The sequence below is a fragment of the Anas platyrhynchos genome, chromosome 1, assembly GCF_047663525.1.
Source record: "Anas platyrhynchos isolate ZD024472 breed Pekin duck chromosome 1, IASCAAS_PekinDuck_T2T, whole genome shotgun sequence".
Classification (NCBI taxonomy): Eukaryota; Metazoa; Chordata; class Aves; order Anseriformes; family Anatidae; genus Anas; species Anas platyrhynchos.
Genome location: NC_092587.1, coordinates 29,712,402 through 29,734,702, shown reverse-complemented (window position 1 = coordinate 29,734,702; position 22,301 = coordinate 29,712,402). Strand labels below are relative to the sequence as shown.

The window sequence follows — 22,301 nt, the reverse complement described above, 5'->3', positions numbered from 1 at the left end:
TTCTATATTGCAGACAATTTGTTCTCAAGAAACTTTAGATTTTATAGTGCTGTCTCTGATAATTCTAAAACAAATTCAATAGATTGCAGATAGTCACTCTGCACTTGAAGCAAGTATGAACAAGAAAGAATTGAAAAATTGCTTTTACTGTGTAACTGGCATGAGATAGCTGTTTCATGAGTTGTTAGAGCCACTGAGCAGAGTTCAACTCTGATTGTATGTTCAGAAGGGTCAGGTCAGGTGCACTCACCAGAGCTGACTGTGACTCTGCATGTTTTGTGTCCCTGTTCTGGAAATCCCTCTAATGTGAGTAATGTGTCTAATAAATTTTATCAATCTTTTTAATGATTCACAAAGTTTCTGATGCATTAACTTTAAGCTGTCATCTCTTGCCCATCGACAGCACAATAGATCATTTAATTTTTTATTTTTTTTTTTTGTAATTTAGGTCTTAGAAGAGCAACTCATAATGAATTAAGAGCCAGGAGTGTCAAACCCTTGCAGTTTCTTACAATAAACTTGAGAGAAGTAACTATCACGGAACTGCAAACATCAAGATCCCCTTTCTGTCAGCCTTGTACTTTCTCAGACTGTGAGTGTTGCAGCTACTTCTGCCAATTTGGGGTTCATTTCCCTATGTGATGGAATTGTTTTGTTTACACAAAAACTGTTCTGTGAACTTTTTATTTTCCTTGTCTTCTAATATCTTTTCCTTGCATCTTACTGAATATATAATTTATATTAGTTTATTCTGAAGAGCTCAGCAGCTTATGGGCAAATTAAACTATAATGCTATTCTTTTAGAAACCCATGCTAGAGGGAACTGTAGTCTGCTAATGAGTACTGAGGGACCATTTGTAGACTCCCAAGAAATTCAGAGCAGTTCAAACTTGTGAGCATAATCTTCATAAAATGTTATGAGCTGTTGCATGTATTAGGGCAAATTAATACCTAAAATAACCATTTAAAAATCGCTGGAATTAGTCTAGGGATGTATATAGTCATGATGTAGGTGATTCCCACTTATAAATCAACAACAACAAGAACAACAACAACAACAACAAAATAATAATAATAAAGCAATTTGTTTCAATATCATTTAATTAAATATGCAAATATACATAAATATGCAAAGCAGAGTGGAACTAGGGTCTTTTTTTTTTTCTCCTTAGCACATGGCTTAGTATATATAACTCCAATAGATGCAATAACATATATAGTTCTTTACATTTTTGCATTTATATAACTTTTTTTTTGTTTGCAATTAAAAAGTTCTGTTCTTAAGAACCTTTTTATTATTATTTTAAATAGTTTTATTTATTTTAATTTATTTTATTTTTTTCCTAAGCTCATTTTGTCAAAACTTCACTAAAAAAAATATTTTTCAGATCCAACATGTACTGTTGTTAAACATAAATGGAAAGAGGACACCCATCAGGAACACAAGAGAGGTAGACCAATTTTCCCTGCTGTATTATAAGACAAAATAATCTTCAATAAATGCTTACAGTGAATTGTTCTCTTTCAATCTCACTAACTGGAACTTTAATTTACAAATATCTTGAATTACTTTCAGGGAACAGACAGACATTATAACCACATGATTAGGGCACCAAGATACATAGAAGTTCAAGTCCCTTCTCAACCTACCATTTTGCCCTCTAAGGTCTATTCACTCAGCCTAGCCATGTGTGACAGACCTCTGAGCAATGCAATACTTAGAGCTGGAACTGCTTGAGTGGATCCTGAAAATGAGAATATGAGAATCCTGAACTCTACTAAAATAGCCTTCAAAGGCTATGTTCAGTTTCCTAAGTAGAGGCATCTAGTGTTTGAGATTCCGTGGGGATGTGAAACATCCACAGAGAGTCACAGTAAATATAAAGCAATTATTTACTGGTTTTCACAGACAACACAGAGTTAAAATTTAGCAAGCTATTAGCCTTTTAGCAACCTATTAGACTATAAGCTGTGTGTTCATTATGCCTGCTAAGGTTTCTGAAGGGTTGATCAGATGTTGACAAGTTGACATTTTCCACCTTCTCTGTTGACAGTAATGGCAGTGTTTTACAACTGGGCTAACTCCTGTCCCCACCTCACCCCCTTTCTTTTTTTTTTTTTTTTTGGTTTCACCTTTAGGATTTTATACCTTCATACATTGGATAAGGTTTACATGGCTTGTTTTTAAATGAATTTTATTGAGGTACAATTACACTGGAATTTCAGCAGGCAGACATGTTGGCCATACAAGGAGTTTCTTGATAAATTTAACCACAAAAAGAGAGCATGCAAGTGGTAAAATCAAGGACAGGTGATGAGGGAGAAGCGTAAGATTATTGGTTAGGTATTTAGGGAAAAATTTAGTACTAAATTCACCTGAAGCTATGATGATTGAAGGACAAGAATGTTAAAAAGACCATATGCTAGCTGCAAAAGGTAGTCCAGGAAATGTAGGCAATATAATGAAGACAGTATACTGTCAAATACTTTACACTACCTCTCCTCACCCTCTTTTTTTTTTTTTTTTCTTTTTTTTTTGGTCTTCGCATGCGAGTTATATGCTTGTCAAGCAGAAGATTGAGAGCAGAGTCGCAGTTCTCCCTTAATCACCTGGCACACAGTTTCTGGGTTTTCCTTATACCCCTAGTTGATCTAACTTCCCTTTTATCCATTAACTGCCTCTGTAGACTTTGCTCCCACTTACTGTTAAGCAGGTGTCCAGGCAGACACTGTAGACAGACAGGAGACTGGTGCTCCCTAATCAGCAGTGAGCAGAAGACCAACAATGAAGACCTTTTTTAAACAAGAATCTGCCTGTGACAAAAGAGTTAACAAAAACTTTTAGCTGTGGCAGACCACAGAAGCTGTAACGAGTAACTGAAAGCTCATTTTTTAACGAAAACAACAACAACAACAACAACAACAAAAGTAATAGACAAATAAGCAAACAAGTTCCACAGAAAGCTTGGGGCAGGGATGTATGGGGGAATGAATGGAAGAAGTATAAAAGTTGTGGACAAAATAAACAAAAGAATAATGCACGTCGTAAGAAAACTTTGTCTAAGTAAGTAAATACACTATCAGATGACAAATAAATATCTGAGAACCATCAGAAAAACAAACAAACAAAAACACTCAGCCCCCACTATACCATCTGCTAAAAATCAGGAGGATAACAATACGAAAAGGCCGCAACAAACCCAGACACAACTTTTCCTGCAAACAAAAACCTGCAAAGGTTGTGTGTTCTTTCACTATTTTGTTTAGGTTAAGAGAAAGATTGTTTGTTTGTTTTAAATACTTCAAACTTCTACTTTCTCTAGGATTGCTCCTTTAACAGATCTGTAAATAAGAATTGATATAATCTCTGTTCTTTGCTTCAAAGCATATTTCTTCTGTAGGTAGCATGCATGGTATCTTTGCATCGCTGGTACTACATTCTTGTGTCAAGCACCTATTTTTTCATATTTATCTGTGATAAATAATTTTTCAAGGCTAAAATGCACTTTTTGTCATTGGTTAGGCTCCTTTTGTAATGATTTTGTTTTGATCTTCTGAATTCAGTATCAGTCATTCCAGACCAACTGGCTACAAGAACAGTGCTGACAATGCAAGCTGTCTTATACAGTTGGTCAACACTGAACGAAGAATCACACTGGGATTTGCACATACACAAAAACATAAGCCAAAATGTCAATAGTCAATTGTTTGAGGATAGGTCTTGTAGGCAAACTATCCCTGAGGTTTCCTTATTTTCACATTTAAGGGCTGTCTAGTCTCTTCAAATAAAGTCTGTGGTGGATATAAAGTTGAACTTTGTGTCAGCCATTTCATTAAAGAGCTGCAACTTTATCTACAGAAGTTTTGGAGACAAATTTGAAATTGGAAGACCTACAGTTTTGGCAGTCATAACTCTTGCACTCAAAACTCACCTTTTGTATATTCATATACACGTATATAAGGATGTTTATAGGTATGCATATATAGATGCATACTTATATGCATCTACATATAAACCACATAGATATATATGTATGAGTATCTAAATGTATATAAACATATATATACAGTTATATGCAGTTATATTTAAATATACAGATACACCTTCACCCTTGTCTTTCAAACATTGCAATCACAATATCAGGTACAGTCCAGGTAGGTGGCACTTCTTCCATGTAAAATAGCATATTAACTAAACTGCTGATAAAATCGACTATGAAAAATGTTTGCATGGGAGTGGGTGTCTGATGGAAAGCTCAGTGATAATTTAATATGAAGAACAAATAACAATAGAAAAATGTAAAGTGGAAAGGCTAAAATACATATTGAAGCTGAAATTTTTCCTCTGTTTCAGGGTAATTGAAGAGATCTTGCTAAGGAGAAGAATTTTCATCACTTTTATCTACTTTGAAGTTTCTTATACTCAATGAAAAATGTCAGTAAATGAGAAGTGGAAGCAAGATACTTTCAATAATTTACCATCAGTTCTGGCTAACAGGGGAGGTCCCGGTTAACTAGAGGTTGGCAGATGTGATCCCAGTCTACAAGAAGGGCAGAAAAGAGGATTCAGGAAAATACAGGCCTATCAGTCTGCCTTTGGTACCAGGGAAGTTTATGGAGGAAACCCTCTTGAATGTCACCACAAGGCACATCAAAGACAACTAGGTGATCAGATCCAGACAGCATGGGTTTAAGAAGGTCAGGTCCTGCCTAACTAACCTGATCGTCTATGATAAGATGACCTGATTAGTAGATGAGAGAAAGGTTGTGGATGTTGTCTACCTGGATTTTAATAAAGTGTTTGACACTGTTTCCCACAGTATTCTCACAGAGAACCCAGCTGCCCATGACTTGGACAGGTGTACAGATGTTCTGGGTGAAGAATGGACTAGATAGCCAGGCTCAAAGTGTCATAGTGAATGGAGTTCAATCCAGCTGGTGGGTGATCACCAGTGAGCCAGTACTTGGGCTAGACTGTTTATTTTTGTCAACACCTTTGGTGAGGAGATACAGTGCACTCTCAGTAAGTTTATGGGTAATACCAACCCAGGCAGAACTGTGAATCTGCTTGAGGGTAGGAAGGTTTTGCAGAGAGATCTGTATAGATTTGGCAAGATCAGTGGATCAAGTCCAGTTGCATGACATTCAGCAATGCTAAGTGTTACATTCTGCCCTTGGATCATAACAACCACATGCAGTGGTATAGGCTTGCTGAAGAACAGAAAGAAAGCTGCCCATCAGAAAAGGACCAGGGGGATGATGGTCGACAGCCAACTGGACATGAGCCAGCAGTGTGCCCAGGTAACCAAGAAGGCCAGTCTGGCCATTCTGGTCTGCATTAGGAGACACTCAGGAGGACAATAAGGATGTTGTGAGGCTGTGCAGGGACAAAATTAGAAAGGCCAAAGCTCATCTGGAGCTCAATCTGGCTACTGCCGTTAAAGATAACAAAAAATGTTTTTATAAATACATCAACACAAAAAGGAGGACTAAGGAGAATCTCCATCCTTTACTGGATGCGGAGGGAAACTTACTTACAAGAGATGAAGAAAAGGCTGAGGTGCTTAATGCCTTCCTTGCTGCTGTCATTAGCAGCAAGAGCAGTTGTTCTCTGGATACCCAGTACCCTGAGCTGGTAGAAGGGGATGGGAAAAAGAATGTGGCCCTCATAACACATGATGAAATGGTTGGCAACCTGCTACAACACCTGGATGTACACAAGTCAATGGGGCTGGATGGAATCCACCCAAGGATACTGAGAGAACTGGCAGAGGAGCTGGCCAAGCCACTTACCATCATTTATCAACAGTCCTGACTATCGGGGGAGGTCCCAGTTGACTGGCGGCTAGCAAACGTAATGCCCATCTACAAGAAGGGCCGGAGGGTAGACCCGGGGAACTATAGGCCTGTTAGTTTGACCTCAGTGCCAGGGAAGCTCATGGAGCAGGCCCAGTCAGCATGGGTTTATGAAAGGCAGGTCCTGCTTCACGAACCTGATCTCTTTCTATGACCAAGTGACGTGCTGGGTAGATGAGGGAAAGGCTGTGGATGTGGTCTACCTTGACTTCAGCAAGGCCTTTGACACCGTTTCCCACAGCATTCTCCTCAAGAAACTGGCTGCTCTTGGCATGGACTGGCACACGCTTCGTTGGGTTAGAAACTGGCTGGATAGCCGGGCCCAAAGAGTCATGGTAAATGGAGTCAAGTCCAGTTGGAGGCCAGTCACTAGTGGCATCCCCCAGGGCTCAGTACTGGGGCCGGTACTCTTTAATATCTTTATCGATGATGTGGATGAGGGGATCAAGCACACCCTCAGTAAGTTTGCAGATGACACCAAGTTAGGTGCGTGTGTCGATCTGCTTGAGGGTAGGAAGGCTCTGCAGGAGGATCTGGATAGGCTGCACCGATGGGCTGATGTCAACTGTATGAAGTTCAACAAGGCCACGTTCCGGGTCCTGCACCTGGGGCGCAATAACCCGAAGCAGAGCTACAGGCTGGGAGATGAGTGGTTGGAGAGCTGCCAGGCAGAGAAGGACCTGGGAGTGATGGTGGACAGTTGGCTGAATATGAGCCAGCAGTGTGCTCAGGTGGCCAAGAAGGCCAACAGCATCCTGGCTTGTATCAGAAACACTGTGACCAGCAGGGCTAGGGAGATGATCGTCCCCCTGTACTCGGCTCTGGTGAGGCCGCACCTCGAGTACTGTGTTCAGTTTTAGGCCCCTCACTACAAGAAGGACATCGAGGTGCTTGAGCGGGTCCAGAGAAGAGCAACAAAGCTGGTGAGGGGTCTGGAGAACAAATCTTACGAAGAGCAGCTGAGGGAGCTGGGCTTGTTCAGCCTGGAGAAGAAGAGGCTCAGGGGTGACCTTATTGCTCTCTATAAATACCTTAAAGGAGGCTGTAGCAAGGTGGGGGTTGGCCTGTTCTCCCACGTGCCTGGTGACAGGATGATGGGGAATGGGCTAACGTTGCACAGGACAGTGCAGGACTAACATCAGCAGACAGTGCAAGACTAACATCAGCAGGAATATATATTGCCCTCATTGCGGAACCATGCCTCCAGTGGGAACTCTACTTTTCTTGGTATTCATTCAGGGCTGCCTCCCCATCAGCAGAGTGGCTTTGCTGCAGCACACACTCGCTCTTGGTTTCTTCAGTGAGGTAGATGCACAAGCAGTTGGCTTGAAAATTGAGTGGAAACTAACAAGTGGGATGGCTTTCTCCTTTTCTAAATGAGGTCATCTTATCTGAGGTCATCTTATTTATGGGTATTTGTACAGAAGAAAAGGGAAGGCAGAAGGTTAGGACAGATTTTCCCTTCAAAATAATGCCTGAGTGTATTTCACTGATTTCCTCCCTTTCCATTGTTTGGCTAAGAGTTAGGAAAATCTGAAGAGGAATTATGGTCTTATGTGTGCTGAGGAGAAAAATGCGTTTTTAATTAATTCCTTTTAGATGTACTGACCCTCATTTTATGGAAGCACAAATTGAAACTTTCATTTCACTTGCTACAAGATGTGGGAAGAAGCCAGCTATACCAACATCACAGCTGTTCACTTTTTTTTTTTTTTTTTTTTTTTCCAACTGGCCTCACACCCAAAGCCATCTTTTTCAATGTTAGCCAGCCAGAATAACACTGAGCAACTGTAGGTTTGGTGAAGATTTAGTGTGGTACTGAGATAGACTGGACCTCTTATGGATTTTGAAAATTTTGCTCTGAAAAGGGAGAGAACAGGCAGTGATATACATAATGATACAACATGGTCTACATGGCTACAGCTTTTTAAACACAAAATTGTAAGCAGTTTATGAACAACTTGAATAATTGCATTTCTTTACCAGAACCTTATCAGTTCTGGTAATTAACCTCATTCTTAATTGGGGTTAGCAAAGGGTCCAGTGAAGTATTCACATGCTCTTTGCTACTTCCTTTCATTTACACCAGTTAAGAATATCACCCAAAAGTTTATGCAATTCTATCTTTCAGTGTTACACTGATCATATTCACTTTATATTCTGGATTTTTAATAAGGAGAATGAAAATGAATTGCTTTAGGAATTTTTAATTAAAATATTCTATTTAACTTTTGAAGTGTTAAATGATAAAGGAAATCTTATTAAAATATTTTAACAAATATTATTTTAATATCAATTTCTTCTGAAAATAGAATTTTTAGCCCAAGGTCCAAATAAGTTCTACAGGATACTTTTCATTGCTTCTTTCTGATTTCGGATCATCTGCCAAGCCTTACCAGATAGATCCCCAAGCTCAGAGTCTATTTATCTATCAGAGCTCACTCACTCCAGGTTGTCTGCTCCATGAGCTACACTGGAAACTGACCTGAATACTCCATTATACTGCATTGCATTTACCTGTGTTGTTGAAACAATGGCAATTATATTCAATAAGTTTTATAGATAAACAAAGCAAACCACTTTCATGATGAAAATAATGTTTTATTCCTAAGAGGAAGGAATAGATATAAAACCCAGAACTGTCAAAATCCCTCACTTTGCACAAGAATATTTTATGGTGTTTTTTTTTGAAAACAAACAAACAAAAAACAGTTAAACATTCTGTTAAAATAATTTAGCTCTAACTGAAAATCAGTGTTTTTAAAACTCTTTTTCATTACTACAAAATTTAAATTACAAGGCAGATTTGGCTTTATTTTATACTACTGCTTTCTTAATATCTTACTCTCCTCTAGGTAATTTTAAAGCTTAACTTAAAAAATTCAGTATTAAAGCTGATGACAATCCAGCAAAATTCCACTGATGGACAGTATTTTTGTAACATTTGTTTTATGCTCATTGCTGCCAGCTACAGCTAAAGAGAAAATAAATAGTTCAGGGTGGCAAATTTCTGCAAAGGGAGAGACTAGTACAGACTTCTAAAGGTATTTCAGAATAGCAAGGCGAAAATGATTTCATTTTAGCTCTGTTAAGTATAAGTAAAGCATTTTCATTTACTTATATAAACTCAAGTGAATTCATATATTTATTAGTTACAACTGGTATCCCTTACTTTTCAGTGCAAGTTTTAATTTCCATAGACTCCAAAAGAATCTTCTAGCTGTTTATGTACCCCCACAATACAACCTATATGTATCTGAAATAGAATCAGTACTCATAAGAATTACCTTACTCAAAGATGTTTAAATAAATCCAGAGTAAAGTATTCCCCAATTATTTTAAAAATAATTTATTTCAATTTTATTTAAAGATGATTCTTTTTTCTGTTTTCTTCTTGAAAGTATTAGACAAAATAAAAAATAAAAATTTATATTTTATATAGACTTTCAAGAATTAATCTTTGTTTTTCATTAGAAGTAACATATAGTAACTTATTCAATTGATTTACTTTTTTTTTTTTTTTAATTATTTTCATTTTGATGCTTGTTTTATTCTTACTACTAGTTTCCCAGGAATATATTAGTTTTGACAAGAAAACTTCCTAGGCAATAAATAAATAAATAAACAAAAGTCCGGTAATCTCTCTATAATTCTCTATTGAAAAGCATATATAAGCAGTTTATTGTGGTTCACTGGGGTCTTTTTGCCAGTTTTGCTCTTTTAAGCAGCTCAAAGGAAACTGCAGACTAAACTAATATCAACTTTTTAATTCTTGCTTGTGAGACACTTTTCTATCCCTGCAAAGACATTTTGTTCCACATAATGTAAGTAAAACTGGAAGAGTTAACTTCCACAGCATTGAGAGACTTTAATTGTATTAGCTGCTGACAGGAGGATAATATTTTTAAGTAACATAAAATCAGTTCAGCGATTGACAGAGCACACATACAATAAAGTCAATGTAAAAAAAATTCAAAGTAGAGGAAGACATTCAAGCAAGCTGAGAGGAATTATTTTTTTTTCTGAATAATCATGAAAAATATAGGCAACCAGATGGCTAAAATGCAAATATACAGAAAAATAAATAAATAAATAAATACACACACACAAATTTTAATCTCTTTCTTCTTTGCATTTACAGTTGTGGAGTCTTAAGTCCCCATGAGAAAAGGAGTATAAATATTTTAGTTGATGTCAGTTTATTTCTCTTCATCTTCATATGACATAACAGGTACTCTTATGGGCAATAATTTGTAATCTTTGTTAAGAAGTAGATTGAGTTTCGATATGATTCTGAAATATATGCATTGTTCTTCTAGCATATCAGACCCCTAAAATATGGGGTTACCATGTCTCAAACATGCTGTGTAGAGATAATTCTGATTTTCTTATTTGCCATCTCTTTTTTGAGCCTCAAAAATTGAAATCTGGAAAGATATTTTTTTTTAAATAAAACAAAACTAGAAAGTCACTGTGATCACAAATCATAAATAAAATCTGAAGTGTTGCCAGAATAATGCAAACTGTGAGTTGAAAATTCTGATTTAAAGCAATAAAGGGACATAAAAATGACATATTCTGTCATTTTTAATCAAGAAAAGCTGCATCCTGGAACTGGATGTTTAAGAAGGTTTCCTTGGTCATTATTGTACACTAATCCAAAGGCTATTTACAGTCTGCCTCTGCTCAATAAAATGCTGAAAGTGCATTTTCTATGCATAGCACTGAAGTTTACATTCAGGATCATCAGCTCAGCAGGCTGAGGGTGGTGTGGAATGGAACATCGTAGAAATGGAGATTAATCTATGTTTTTCCTTGGTTTATACTGCTTGCTATATGCACTTCTGTAAACAGACCAGGGGTGAATTCATACCTGTGCAGGTAATTTCCCAATGTAATATTTAAGGAGGGTTTTGTTAGGCGAACACTTTCACTTACTGAGGATAATATGATTTGTGTATCTCCTTTGTCTATCTTTCAGCCTCATTTACTATGTATGTATGTAACAGACTATGTTATTCATTGACACAGTAAAATGGAATATGGAGATTGAACTCATAACAAGAGCTTAAGAGTTTAGTTTATTTAGTGCAGCTCTGTGAGAAGATACAGACTCAAGCCATCAAAGCTGTGTGGTTAGTTGGATGACTGCTGAAGTCCATACCAATTCATAGGATTTAAAGCAGCTTTTCAGCTTCCAGTTTTGAATCCAGCTAAAATAAGCCCACAGTCCAGTGGAGACAAAAGGAAAAAGAGAATAGGCTTCAAGCATGGAAGGTATTTTCAACAGGTTTAAATAACCAGCTGAATAGGAGATAGTCTGCGCAAGCTAGCAGTTGGTTTGTGTGACAATGCAGATGATTCCTTGACTAAAGGAATGGGGAAATCTCTAACACTACTATCTGAGGGACTCTAACCCTGAGGAATTCATGAAACGTGAAATTTCAAGAAACTAGTCCATTTATACACCTCCCACATGTCCTCTATCAGGTAAATCATACTTCTACCGGTTTGGTTGCATTTGGAAACAGCAAGTATGGTTAGAAACTGTAAAAAATACCTGTGCCATTCTCATAAATTAATATAAACAATTTGGTAAAGAGTAAACAACAGGTATTAGTAGTTTACCTTAAGTCACTGGAACTTTGTTAACTTCTTTTTTGTAATTTAAGCAGTTTCAATAAAACTTTTTTTTTTTTTTTTTTTTTTTTTTTTTAGATAGAGATCTTGCTTGTCTGACACTTCATGGCCATGAATGGAGAACTGGGATTAAAATGGCTTCTACACTGAGTTAACCTTAAAACAAATGGGAACATTTCAACTAATTGATTTAGGGCTGCCAATAACTCTCTGTAGTCCATTCTATTTTTGGAATTATATGTTTGTATAAGACCTTTTCCAGCACGAATTTTGTTTTGACTTTATCCTTCTTGATCCTTCCACACACTATATTGATCAACACGGCTTTTTCAGACTCTGCTTTGCACTTCTGTTTTTATGCATCTTGTTACCTTAGCATATACATTCAACAGTATTTTAAACTAATTCATTTCCTGAATTTTATCTTGCATCCAAAAAGTTATCATATACACTACGATCAGTTTTGGCACACGAACTAGAAATAAATAACTGACACCTAAAAACATTTTTATTTCTTAAGTATCTCATTTCCTTATTTATCATGTTATTTTAAGGTATTTACAGAAGTCTTGATTTTTTTCAGACATTTTCTTGGTTCATAGAGCTTAGCACCTTTAAAATAATGGAAAGTTATTTGACTTCAAATAACTCCAAAATAAATAACTCCAAATAAAATTGAACAAAACTTTTTATTATATAGAAAGATAGTTACAAATGTCTTAGGAAACATTTTTTGGGTGTATGCTATTGAAAATTGTTGCTATCTTGATTATGATTCATCATATAAAATCCTACTGTTCCTACTTTGTTGACATGTTCTTGTTGACATGTAGACAGGGCATCTAATGCCACTATGCATTATCTTGATAATTTTGCTGAGGCAAAAAGATAGTGCCATGCCGACACACACAGCCAGCAGCCAAGATTTAAGTGATTTGATAGAGTCTCTGTAGAGGTGGAAGCAGTCTACTTTTTCAGTACAGCATGTAACTGCAGTAACATGGAGGAGGAGATATTGTAGTAACAATGCAGTTATGCTTATGCTTAAAGTAGTTGCATATATACATATGCATATATATATATAGTAGAATATATATTTTGGATAGAATAAAACAAAGTATGAGTGTTAACTTAATGTTAACTTACACTTTAGCACATGTGAAGGGGCCATTTGTTTTATTCCTTGATTATTTTTTCTCATCTTAAAGAAGGTCATTACATTAATTTCACTGTATCATTTCCCATAGAATCTGTTTATAGTGTGGCTCTTGCATATATGTCTTTGGTAGGTTGCTTTCCTTCTTTTTTTTTTTTTTTTTTTTTCTTTCTTATTTATTATCAGAGGCTGTTTGTTGTTGTTTTTGTTGTTGTTGTTGTTGTTGTTTTTCTGCAATTTTATTTAATCCTATTTAATTTCTGTGAATAAACTGATAATATACTCTGTATGAACACAATACAAGCAGTAGCGTAACTATCCAGAATCCTCATATGTTACTCATCTTTTTTGTAACAGAACCATTCACTGCTAGTAGGAGGGCCACCTTCTATGCATGTCTGGTGCCCTGGAAAAAAACTTCTACTTTTTTTAGCTTCTCTCTTACATTTTCAAATACAAATTCAAAATTATTTTTTTTTCTTTCCTATATTCATATTTTCATTACCCTGACTTGTGACACTGGACACTCTCATTCTCTTAGTACATCAGGAAAGCTGTGATTTTTTTTGTTGTTTTGTTTTATTGTGTCTGTTATTCCTATTATTGTTATTATTTTAAAATTTGGATTATTTCTATGAAGAACAAGGAAGGAAAATAAATGTTTACTGTAAAAAATTTAAATTCAACTACTAGAGACTTTTCTAACAGATGTTCTGCTATAGCTGGAATTTTGATTAACTACTCTCTTTTGTTAGTTCATCTGCCTCCATATTTCAGAAAAATCATTTGCAAGGTTCTATTGACTCTCCTCACAGTGATGGTGAACACTCTGTCCATGAGAAAATTATTCTCTGCTTGATTTTCAGCTCTGTTTTTGTTTATCCCTCAGAAGCAAGCTCCAAACACTTGTTGGAGCATGTGGCAGACAGCTAATGACTCATAATGATAGACTCGTAAACAAGCTAATGTATGCTAGGGAGGGGTTTCTTCTTCTAGAATACCCTACCAGAGGCATGCCCTTCCTCATCTTTTTTTTCTTTGTTGGTGTTATATTCAAAGTGAAGGAAAGATACTTTCAGAGATACTTGGTTTTTGAACCATGTCCCTCAATTTTAAATGAACATGATACCTGACATATTTGATCAAGAAAACAAAACTGTGCTTGTGAGGTATGAAGCCTCCCCTCCATCTGGAGTTTTGGTTGGTGGTAGAATAAACCAGCAGGAAAAATGGATCTTAGCCCTGCACAGGCAGATCTGTGACAACCACAGACTCCCTTTGGAACTCTTTTAGAAAGAAGAGTATAGCTGCCAGAATACCACACGGCTGTTGCACAAATATATATAATAGAACAATCTACAAATATAACATCCTACTATTTCATGGACTTATAGATGCACTGAACCACCACTGTTCTGAATAGTGAATGGAAGTACTGTTGAATATGTTTACTTTCTATGTACTGACTATATTATTATATATCATGCAGGACTAATTAGGTTGTGGCTCAGCACCAGACAGAAAAGATGCCTATTTGCTTTGTAGTGCTGGCTGCAATCTGGAGTCCTTGGTGATTCTTGTGAGGAAATACTGCACCTCCCTAAGGCATGCTTGCTTTGGTACAAGCTGGATGGCCACTGGAAAGCAGAACTACAGGAAAAAGCGTGCCTGGCACAGGTAGAGTGTGATTAACTCTGTTGACTCACAGTCAACTCTGGTGATTAAGGGAGATGTGTTTCCCCTTATTTTAATCTGTCTCCACTGTAGAATTTATTGTTTTGTCTTTTAAAACTTACTTTTTTCCTTTGTTTTTGTGTTATAGTAAAATGTAAGTTTAGATACAGAGAACATGATTTTGTTAGTTGTAGTGTGCTCACTTTAATAACAAGTTGCAGGCATCTCCACCTCAAAGCTGTGGCATATTTGGAGTCCTCTCAGAGAAAATTGTATGCGTACTGAGAGCAGGGAAGTTTTTAATCAGTGATATAAGAACTTTTTTTTCTTTTTTTTTCTTTTTTTTTTTTGTGATAAGGAAAAGCATTAGATACTGATAACTGGTTCGATGGGTTTTCTTGGCATGTTGTTTCCTTCAGTAGTGCTAATATCAGTAGCTGTCATTCAGAGGAACAGATAAAAGTTTGAAGATGGCAAATAAAACCCTCACTAAATTAATAACATTGAGACTTAACATCAAGAAACACAAATTCATGAGATTTGAGGTGAATAAACTTCCATGATCATACAATAGTATAATGTAAGAAAAGACCTAAATGGCACAAAGCATTAATAGAACTGTGTCCAGAGTCCCTTTTATCTCTTTGAACAAGAGACATTGGAGGTATTGTACAACACATGGCCAGCTTTCCAATTCTTTTTATGTGTAGTATACAAGGGAGAGCCAGATGCTTTATCATGTTCTTTTGCTGAGAGCCAAAGCTTTAGAAAATTAAGAATTCAATGTCATGAAAATAACCTTTGAGCTACTTTTTTATTTTTATTTTTATTTTTTTTTCCTGAATAGATCCTGCCTAAAAAGTATCCATTCTGGCTTCCTTCATTGGTGTTCTGACTGCCAATAAAAGATGCTGAACTTCCTAGAAAAAGCCTTGAAAATCAAAATGTGCTAAGCTAGTGACAAAACAGTTTGGAGGAATAAGAAAATTGAATCAGGGTGACAGACAAGGGGAAAGAAAGGATGCAGCTTCTGGCTAAACATGAAGGGAAATTAAGTTCATTGGAGATGAATTTGAAAGTCAGTAGAGGAAGAGGAAACTACTGTGCAAAGTGCTGTTCCTGAGAAGGAATGTGTGGGCAGGAACTAAAAGCAGCAGAAACAGGAGATGAATATCCTGAAACCTCCACCCAAATTATGATCCAAACAAAGACCGTAAGAAAAATAGATAGCTCAGTATATAACAGCACCTTCAGAGGCAAGCAAAGGAAACAAAATATCTGGAGGCCACAAGCTGGGAGGGAACAAGACAGAATGTGGTTGGTGTTGGGTATGCAATGACCGTTTTAGAGATATCAAGAAAGAATATGGAGAGGAAGGAGAGGGACATGGGAATAATATCCTGGGGGGTAATTGAAGTAATAAGGTGTGTGCAGATGATACAATGAAGTGGGAAAGGAAGGAGCATTACAATTGTGACATGTCACTGGAAGAGTGGAAAAGATGACAAGCATGTTTTTTTGAAGTGGAAATGTGTGTGCATGGGTAGGGAAGGGAATTAAACTGGAAAAATGAGAAAACAAAGCTAGAAAAAGTCCAACATGGCAGGGGAAGCAATCAAATGCAGCTGCAACAAAAGAGTAAACCTAAGGATATAATGCCGAAAAGGGTTTTGGTGAACAGCAGGTGGTATGGGATGGGAAACCAAATGAAGTATGTGAAAAGTGCTTTAGTAGCACAGCCATAGTGCTTTACCAGACAAGCTTGCACTGTTTGCACTATCTCAACCCACCATGGATGGGGAAGAAGATGACAAGTTAAGTTGGAAAACAGAAACACTCAAAGGAGTACCTGACCATGCTCCTAGGGAGTGCCCTGCTGCTCTCGCCAGTTCCCACTGTCTGGATCCACACAACTCAGGAGGCCAGCAAAACCCATTCTGCCATCACTGTCACCAGTATTAGTCTCACAAGACATTTCATGGCCTTTTAATTAGAATAGCCAATGCAGAAGCCAATAAGTACTGTATGATTTTTTTCTGCCAGTGATGGACAGATTTTTTCTTCTAGTGTCAGTGTGCATTTATAAAGAAATATTAAGCCTCTGACTACTTGTTTTTATTTACTGAGAAAAATGATGTGCTTTAAAGAGACAATTTCAAACACCACACATTTGAACTCCCATCTGCGTTTTGAAGCAGGTATTTGCAACCCTCACTCTCCCACATTCCCTACCTCTGTCACTTTCTGCTCCATTATATTAACATTTTAACAATGTACTTTGATGTTTAAAAAATGCAGCTTTCATGCTGCTCTTTAATTTACACAGAGCAGACAGGGACATGGTTTTGCACAATGTTTTGCACCATTAAGCTAAACATACAATATTAAATAAATATAAAAGCAGAGAAAAAAAAAAAAGAGCTGTCTAGCTATTCAAATTCTGCCTGCTATTACACTGAAAAACTTAATACCATCTCTTAGGAAACAGCCCCACCATTTTCTATTCATGAGATAGAACTACTTTAGCAAATTAATTTCTTATTCAGGATTTGAGCCTGCTTAGGGCTTGTGCATCCAGCCAGACAGTTCTGCAGGATACTTGTAAAATCTGTTATTGCCTGCAAGCAGGACAAAGCACCTCAGCCAAGGAAATGGTACTTCATTTGATATAGGGCCCTGAAAGCACTTGCCCTCATTTTAGGAGTTTTGATATTTTTCCAAGGCCAGTTCATTGATAAGAGCTACTGGGGAGAGATGGAAAGAGTCAGAGTATCATAGCCATGTTTGGCCAAGCAGTCCATGATCCAGATCCCAATGTCCCATTCCAGTCTCAGCCTATTATCATGGTTTTGGCTGAGGTGGAGTTAATTTTCTTTGTAGAGGCTCACACAATGTCATGTTTGAATTTTGGATGAAAATAGTGCCCATAACACACCAATGTTTCACACAGTAGTTGTTACAGAGCAGGGCTTACAAAGAGCCAAGGACTTTTCAGCTTCTCGTGCTGCCCTGCCAGTGAGGAGGCTGGGGGTGCACAAGGAGCTGCAGAGGACAGAACCAGAACAGACAACTCAGGCTGAACAAAGGGTCATCCCATACCATGTGGTGTCATGCTCAGCAATAAAAGCTGGGGTAAAGAAGGAGGAAGTGGGGGAGGACATTCAGAGTGATAGTATTTGTCTTTCCAAGAAACTATCATATGTGATGAGCGCTGCTGTCCTGGAAGTGGCTGAACACCTGCCTGACAATGGGAAGCAGCAAACGGATTCTTTGTTTGGCTTTGCTTGTGGGCGCAGCTCTTGCTTTACCTAGGAAACTGTCTTTATATCAACCCATGAGTTCTTGAACTTTTATCTTTCTGATTCTCTCACCTGGGAATAGTGAGCGAGCAGCTGTGTAGGGCTGAGCTGCCTGCCAGGGTTAAGCCACAATACCCACCCCCTTCCTCACAGACATACCTGATGCTGCAAGCTGGGGCTGCTCCTGGCTGCCCCCCAGCATGCTGTGATTCCTGGCTGGGAACAGACAGAGAACGGTCTAATGTCAGAGGTATTTTGGATGGGTCCTGGCTAGTAAGACCCTGTTCTGCCTATCTTGTTGTCAGTCCCTACCACTCCTTGCTCCCAGTCTATGTAAATATACAGCAAAACAAAGGAGTTGCGTGAATTTGGTGCTCTTTCCCATTGATGGAAAACTATTTTTCTTCTTTTCTTCTGGAGGCAACTTCAGAAGAGAAGTTTAATTTGGGTGTAGCTCATTTTAAAAATAACAAAAGGAGAATGAAAGGAGAATGGGAAAAATATATGTTCTTCTTTAAGTCCCATAACATACTGTGCTATCCTTATGCTTTCTCTAGTTTGCTCACTGATTTGACTAGTTTCCTCACTGAAACTAACAATTAATAGATGTCATTAAAGTGTTTGGAAGGTTAATAAGAAGACTTTTTTTTTTTTTTTCTAGAATGAGGAAATTTCCTTCTTTATGCTGAATTTACACAACTGTTGCATCATATCACTTTTTCGAACACTAGCATATGTATATATCTAGCAACTTAAATCCCGTCTTGCCATTATCACTTTGTGGTGGTTTTACTCAAGTGAGCAGTATGATGGAAAGGGCTCAAGGGCTAAGATAAGGACAGGGAGATCACTCAACAGTTATCATGATGGGCAAAACAGACTCAGCATATGGAGATTAATGTAATTTATTACCTATTACTAACAAGCCAGAGAAGTGAAAAACAAAGAAAACAAACTAAAAACACCTTCCCCCCATCCACCCCCTTCTTTGTACCCCCTGAGCGGCTCAGGAGAAGGGGGAATGGGGGCTGCAGTCAGTCCCTAATGCTTCATCTCCACCACTCCTTCATGGTCACTCTCTGTCTCTACTCCACATGGGGTCCCTCCCACGGGATGCTGTCTTTCCCAAACTGAGCCTGCTGGGGCTGCCCACAGGCAGCAGCTCTTCAAGAACTGCTCCCACATGGCTCCATAACATGGGGTTCATCCCCCAGGAGCAAACTGCTCCAGTACGAGTCCCCCACAGGCGGCAGCCCCCCCCCCCCAGACCCTCTGCTCCTGCGTGGGCTCCTCTCCACGGGCTGCAGCTCCGGCCTGGGGCCTGCTCCTGCGGGGGCTCTCCATGGGCAGCAGCCTCCTCCAGGCCACAGCCACCTGCTCCACCGGGGGCTCCTCCACCCATGGGGGGGCTGCAGTGTGGAGATCTGCTCCATGTGGGACCTGTGGGCTGCAGGGGGACAGCCTGCTCCACCAGGGGCCTCTCCACAGGCCACAGGGGAACTGCTGCTGCGTGCCTGGAGCACCTCCTGCCCTCCTGCTGCACTGACCTGGGGGGCTGCAGAACTAGTTATTACACCTCTCTCTCCCAGCTGCTGTTGTGCAGCAATATTTCCCCATTTCTTAAAACTATTCCCCCACATGCACAAACAACATTACTTATTGTCTTGGCTCTGGCCAGCAGCGGGTCCTTTTGGAGCCAGTTGAAAATGGCCTTTATCTAACATGGGCAGCTTCTGGATTCTTCTCACAGAGGCCACCCCTGCAGCCCCCTGCTACCAGAACCTTGTCATGTAAACCCACTACACAATTACAATGTTATTCAGCATGAATAGTAGGGTGGAAGGAAAGGTCTATTTAGGGTGCGTGACAGTATGAATATGTGAAGTGAGGCACAGAGACTGCCTTTTCTACACTTAAGTTGTAATTCTAGCAGAGATGAAAGGAACCCACTTTCTCACACAGAATAAAAGTATTTGAAAAACATTCAGAAGAGAAGCTTCCTAGGAATGACAACCTCAGGCTTTGTAATGCTGGTTTCCTGGTGAACATGAACATGCTAATGTAGTATGCCTGTACATATGGGTGAATAACCCACATATTCAGTATTTCAGAAATGGAAATATTTGGGTTTCCTTAGTCCAATCTAATCATGTCCTAAAGAAAAGTCCTAAAGAAAACCAGATGTGAATTTTAGTACAGTTACTTCATACATATCATAAATTATACTATCAATGTTATACAACCAAAGACGAAAGCAAACAAACAACAACAACAAACTTGAATAAAACCAATCCCATCAGTGGATTTAGGTTATCACCTGTGGAGTAATGGAATTAAATCTCAGGAACTTAAAGCCTTTTACTGATATACCAAATGGTGGAAAATTTCATCTAATTCGGGGATAAAAGATCTCATTGGAATACAAGGAAGTTTTCTTTTGTTTTTAATTAGCTTTGGTTTGGGTCCAAGGAATTAATTTCATTGTCCTGGGCTGTTGGTGTTCTGCTGTTCACAAGCTCCAGTTTAAAAAATCCAGTCTTAAAATCCAGTTTACAAAGCTATTCCTTAAGAAGGAATCCAGATAAAGCCAGGCATGACCCAATTCCTTTGTCTTTTCCTCTCCATACTTGTCATTGCTCATGGTGTCTTAGCTGCTACCTTTTTTTTTTTCTTTTTTTTTTTTCTTCTCATAGAAGAGCCTAAGCAAAACAGGAGCAGTTCATGAGACCAAAATGAGTTTTTAACATTTGTTTTCATTTTACACTGGAGCAAAAGCTGTCTGGACACTTAAAATTTACATGGGAAAGGGGATCAAGTCTATCTCAGAGTAGTTTAATAGGTGGGGAATAACTTGTCTTGCTGGCTCACAGAACTGTCTAATATTGAACAGAGACCTTACACTGCATTTTCTGTAAATGTCAGTAGATTTTGTTCTTGACCAGAATTCTCATCTTTGCCTTCAGAAGCCTGATGAAAGAGTCTCTGAAGAACACCAACAGTTTTCTGGGGGAAAATAAATAAATAAATAATTATATATACATGTGTATATATATATATATATATATATCTTGCATATATCAATGTTTATATCAGTTTCATCTAGTTGGGGGGAGAGAGAGATTTCCCATAGGAAACAATACTGGAGGGAGGTTATGTTAGAGGTAAAATGAAATGTAAGAAATATTATATTAGATAGGTTTTGTTCACATTTTTAAAGTGCAAGATCTGACCAGTAAAATTCAAGGTTTTAATAGTACTCCACATATCACGACACTGTAACTTTGAAAAATTATTGAAATTTACTTTACATTCTTTATTTACTCTTCCAATAAAATCTGTAGTTCAGTTGTCCACCAAGACATGTCAGACAAGCTTTAAAATATGTGCCTTAAACTTTTCATGTAGTTTTCTACTGATACAGCATCAGTGTGGAATTTCTTGTTGTCCATAGCCTCCTCTCCAATTTAGTTTTGCTTTTCTCTACTTCAGTCCTAAATTTCTTTCCTACATATTTGGTTGTCCTTAAGTATATCTCTATTGCTCTTAAACTGTTTTCCCCAAAGGATAAATTTCAGGTTGTGAATATATTCTCTTTGGGTATGAGCTTGTTAGATAACTCCCAGCTTTCACCTCTAAATATGTTTGTTCTCTTTCTCTCTGCTTGTCTACTTTATGATTACCTTTTAACTGTGAAAGACTGTCACGCTATACAGTATTCCAGGGGTGTCTTAGCAGTGCAGAAAGCAGATGACTTCAAACACACCTTCTCTCACATTCAGTACTGTTCTTTAGATTACTGCTCTCCATGTCATCATTATATGATAAGTCCCAAAGGACCAAATTTGCACTAGCTGGTACAAATTGGAGATTGAAATGAATAGAGCTTTATGAATTACACTAGCTATAGCACCATCCTTGTGTCATTGACATTTTGTTGAATAGAGTTAAAAGCCCAATATTCATAACTAATGTAAAATGGTATCTAAGCTTATTGGCTAAGTTAATGAAGAGTGGTGTCATCAATAATTTTTATCTTCTGACTAACAGGAAGTGTGCAATATGGAGAATTTAGAGCCTTTACATGGTTTTTCATTTATATCTTCTTTCCTGTTACAATTTCCAGGTGATGGAGACACATGTTGATGGGACATGTTGAGATGTTGATTAGTAACTCTGCTGCATAAGGACAGCTGAAGAAACTGCAAATCTTCACTGCTCTGAGAATCAGAAAAGGTAGCAGTCTGAATCAAAAGCCCATTCTGGTTGGTAGGAAGATGACAAAAGAAAGCAGCAAAGAATGTCTGCAGCTTTTATGCCAGAAACAGTCTACAAGTAACTGAATTTCCAGAAATGTAAAGCTGCTCCAGAATAAACTATATTTTGTGCTAAGCAAATCTTTCACTCTCTCTATATTGTGACTTTTCAAAGTGCAGAAACTAAAAGGGGCAACATTTTAGAACATATATTTTTCTCATTACATCTGCAGCACTATCACAGCATATTGTGGGTGATACAGAGAAGAAATTAATAGTGTTTTTGTACAGCATGGACTTTCACACTCCTGCAGTCAGTCTCTCTCTGGCTCTTTTTCTTAAGTCTGATGAGAAAGAATTTCTTCTATGAAGCAGCTATTAAACTTCATAACCTCATATAAACTTCATAACGTGCAGAAATTG

At 37.9% G+C, this 22,301-nt stretch overlaps 1 long non-coding RNA gene across 1 annotated transcript; it reads left to right on the top strand.

Annotated features, from left to right (window-relative positions):
• Window positions 1-223: 223 nt before the first annotated feature.
• On the top strand, window positions 224-1,466 carry LOC106015046 (uncharacterized). Its single transcript, XR_002399217.4, has 3 exons — window positions 224-306; window positions 449-592; window positions 1,389-1,466. It is a non-coding gene; the product is annotated as an uncharacterized lncRNA (long non-coding RNA).
• Window positions 1,467-22,301: the final 20,835 nt, after the last annotated feature.